A 3984-nucleotide genomic window follows, 5' to 3' on the forward strand; every position below is an offset into this window, starting at 1 on the left:
TAATTAAAATTATTATTTAATATGACATATATAAACTTTATGTTATATTTTAATATATATTTGTATTACGTTATATTTTTCTTAAATGGACAACTAATTCATTTATAATTGTTTATTATTTATAAATTTATGTCAAAATTTAGTAATTCCTATGAATTAATCTAAAAATAATAATAATAATAATAATAACAACAACAATAATAATAATGATGATGATGATAGTTGAATAATTCTAATTATTATTTTATTTTATATATAATGAGATTAAAAAATTTAATCAATAATTACGATATTTTAAAATCCGGGCACCTGATTCATACGAAATTTAAATATATACAAGACTATGTCCGTTAGATCATATCGGATGGTATGATTTAAAATCACATGGTCTGATTCAACGATACACCTTCTTGAATGATTACTCTTATGTTTCGAGTACGATATCGCGACATCCGTATATCCAATAAGTCTATAACTTTACCAAATGTATTTTTTTGTAAGTTTTATCATATCTAACGGTCTGATCTGAATTTTGATGGCCAGATTAACCCATGTTGTTCAACAATATATGATGATAGTTATATCAATGTTATACTAACATTTATAACTATATAAATTTTGCAGATTGTGAACATATATTAATTTCAACTATATCTATCTAAAAATTTTATGATTCGATCTCATGATTTAAAATAATAATAATAATAATAATAATAATAATAATAATAATAATAATTATAACTATTATTATTATTATTATTATTATTATTATAGTAATACTAACAATAATAATAATAATAATAATAATAAAAGTAACAATAATAATAATAACAATGATAATAATGATAATAATAATAATAATAATATATTAATAATATATTAACAATAATAATAATTATACAAAAAGTCAAAAATCAAAAACTCATCTATTTCTTTCTCTTCTTATCGTTTTTCTTCCTTGTTCTTTCTCACTTGTCTTTCTTTTCCATTCCTTCTCCTCTCTCATTTCTTCCCCAAACCCATCTCCATTTCTTCCCCAAACCCATGTCTTAGAACCCTAACTCCAAACTCACGGCAACAAGGAGGCAGGTCGGCAACGAGGACGGGGACGAGGACGGCTTCCATCTTTCTCCTCTCATTTTTTCTACAAACCCATCTCTTAGAACCCTAGCCCTAAACTCACGGCAACAAGGACGGTAAATCGGCAACGAGGAAGGTGAAGAGCGAGGATTCTCCAGGTAATCCTTATTTCTTTGTTGCATTTTACTTATTCTTCTTTTTTTTAGGTTTGGGTGTGTTTTTAGCATCTTGTTTTTAGCAAAATTTCTGAAAAATTTTGTATCTAATGTTGTAATTTCTGAAATTTCTGGAAAATTTCTGCAATTTCTGCAATTCTAGTCGTTGTGTAATTGTTGTTCTTGAGGTTAATGATGAGAAATGGGGTTTGAGTGAAGTGGAGCTGATGTTTCGTGTTGTGACAGTGAAAATAAGTGGGTGGGAGTGTGTGTGCTTTGTGTTAGTCAAAAATACAATAGTTGAAGGCGTGATGGGTTGTGGGAGAGCAGTATGTGTGTGTGATTCTATGTGTATGAAGCAAGAGGTGTACATGGTGGTGAGGCGGTTGTACAGTCTAGGAGTAATGGTAATTTGTTGGGTTTGGACCCTTAAACATAGCAGGCTAGTTCTCATGAATTTGGTTGTAGCTCCTTATCTACAAGTTCAAGTTCAATCAATTCTACTCTTAAAGCATCTGACCAGCAGATTAATTAGTTAACAAAGGTTGTGGAGGAATTTTTAAAACGAGAAGAAGAAAATAGAAAATTGCTTGAAATTGCTCTTGAAGAAGTTCGAAAGAGAGAGGAAGAGTCTCGAAAGAGGGAGGAAGAGGCTCGAAAGAGGGATGAAGAGGATCGAAAGAGGGACGAAGAGGCTCGGAAGAGGGAGGCAGACCTACAAGAACTTGTTCGAAAATTACTTCAAGATGTGGGATACACAAACCATCAATTTGCTGGTGGGTCGGGACAACAGGAGCAACAACATTTCTGGAAAAATAATTAGTTTATTTTTTCTGTTGGTTGTTTATCACTTAGTGTATGTTGATTTGGGTTGTACTTTGACATATGTTTGTTGACTTGGGAGTAGACATTGATATTATTTGGTAGTATTTGGATGATGACATCAATTATATTAGTGTTGTTGTATTTTGAGTATCTTTTTTGTTAATTTTTGTTGTTTTTGTTTGGGAAATTCAGATTTTGGTGTTGATGGAATGTATATTTGATGGTATAATGAGCAGGATATTAATTTGGGTACAGAAATTAAAAATCTGCCCAAAAAAAACCAAAAAAAATTAGAGACGGATTAGACACAGAAAATTTTGAAAACTTAGATACTGAATCAGAGACGGATTAGAGATGGAAAATTTTGAAAACTTAGATACCAAATTAGAGACGGATTAGAGACGGAAAATTTTGAAAATTTAGAGACAGAATCAGCGACAGATTAGAGACGGAAATTTGTAAGATTTTAGAGACGGATTAGAGATGGAATATTTTCTTCATTTCAGAGACGGAATTAGAGACGGAAATTATTTTACCTTTGTCGAGGGAATTAGAGACGGATTACCTACGGAATCAGAGACGGATTACAGTTAAATTTTGTTCTCTTTTGGCGACAGAATTAGCGACCGAATGTTCGGTCTCAGATTTAGCGACGGAATATTTCCATCGCTAAATTATTAGAGACGCGGCCTTCTGCGACGGACTTCGGCGTCGGATTTTGCCGTCTCTAATTTGTTTTAGAGACGGAAATTATGCGCTGTTTTCTTGTAGTGAAATATACCAAAATATAGTATGAATTCTAATTTCTTGTTATAAATATAAATTATTGATTAGTTTAGTAGTAATATAATTAGTAAAATATACACAAAAAAAAAATCATACTGAACAGTTTAAAGTTATAGAAAAGTATCAATTATCTTAAATAATGCAATTGAAATACATAAAAATATTTTATAGTTGAGATTAATATATGTTCACAATCTGCAGTAAATTTATATATTAATGTAAGTATTACTTTGATGTAACTATCATCTTACATTATTGAACAACATGAGTTAATCGGACCATAAAAATTCAGATAAGACCGTTAGATATGATCAAACTTACAAAAAAGTACACTTGATAAAGTTTTGGACTTATTGGATATACGGATGTCAAGATATCGTACTTGGAACGTAAGAATAATCATTCAAGTCGGTGTATCATAGAATCAGTCCATGTGATTTAAATCAAACCGTCCGATATGATCTAATGGATACGGTTTATATATATTTAAATTTGGTGTGAATCGGGTGCCCAAATTTTAAGATATTGTAATTGTTTATTAAATTTTTTGATCTCATTATATATATAATAAAATAATAATTAAAATAATTAAAATTTTTCAACCATCACTATTATTATCATTATCATTATTTTTAGATTAATTCATAGAAATCACTAAATTTTGACATAAATTTATGAATAATAAAATATATTGCATAATGCATAGTATATATCCTCATATAAATATAAAACTCAAAAATAGATAAAAAATTATAAGTGAATTACTTGTCAATTTTAAAAAAGTATAACGTAATACAAATATATATTAAAATATAACATAAAGTTTATATATGTCATATTAAATAATAATTTTAATTACAAAAAATATTATAATCTACTGAGTTGTTGATTAAATATATTTTTGTATAAAGATTAAATGTATAAATAAAAGTATCATATATTATTATCCAAAATAAAATGTATTATATTGATTAATAATTATAATATATGGTCAATTTTGATTATAAAATTGATCAAGTATTAAATATAAAATTAAATATATAAAGAATTCAAAAATAAAAAAATATATAAAATAATAAAAAAAATAGAAAAAGCTCGTGAGCTATGAACATAAACAATTGAGCTCAAGTCGAGCTCA

The 3984-nt window shown here is 28.0% G+C and overlaps 1 long non-coding RNA gene across 1 annotated transcript; it reads left to right on the forward strand.

Moving 5' to 3' along the window:
* The first annotated feature begins 952 nt into the window (after positions 1-952).
* Positions 953-2210, forward strand: LOC148789320 (uncharacterized). The gene is made up of 2 exons (XR_016067262.1): positions 953-1238; positions 1771-2210. It is a non-coding gene; the product is annotated as an uncharacterized LOC148789320 (long non-coding RNA).
* The last annotated feature ends 1774 nt before the right edge of the window (positions 2211-3984 follow it).

The sequence above is a fragment of the Sesamum indicum genome, linkage group LG1 (assembly GCF_026168435.1).
Source record: "Sesamum indicum cultivar Baizhima isolate 11 linkage group LG1, ASM2616843v1, whole genome shotgun sequence".
Classification (NCBI taxonomy): domain Eukaryota; kingdom Viridiplantae; phylum Streptophyta; class Magnoliopsida; order Lamiales; family Pedaliaceae; genus Sesamum; species Sesamum indicum.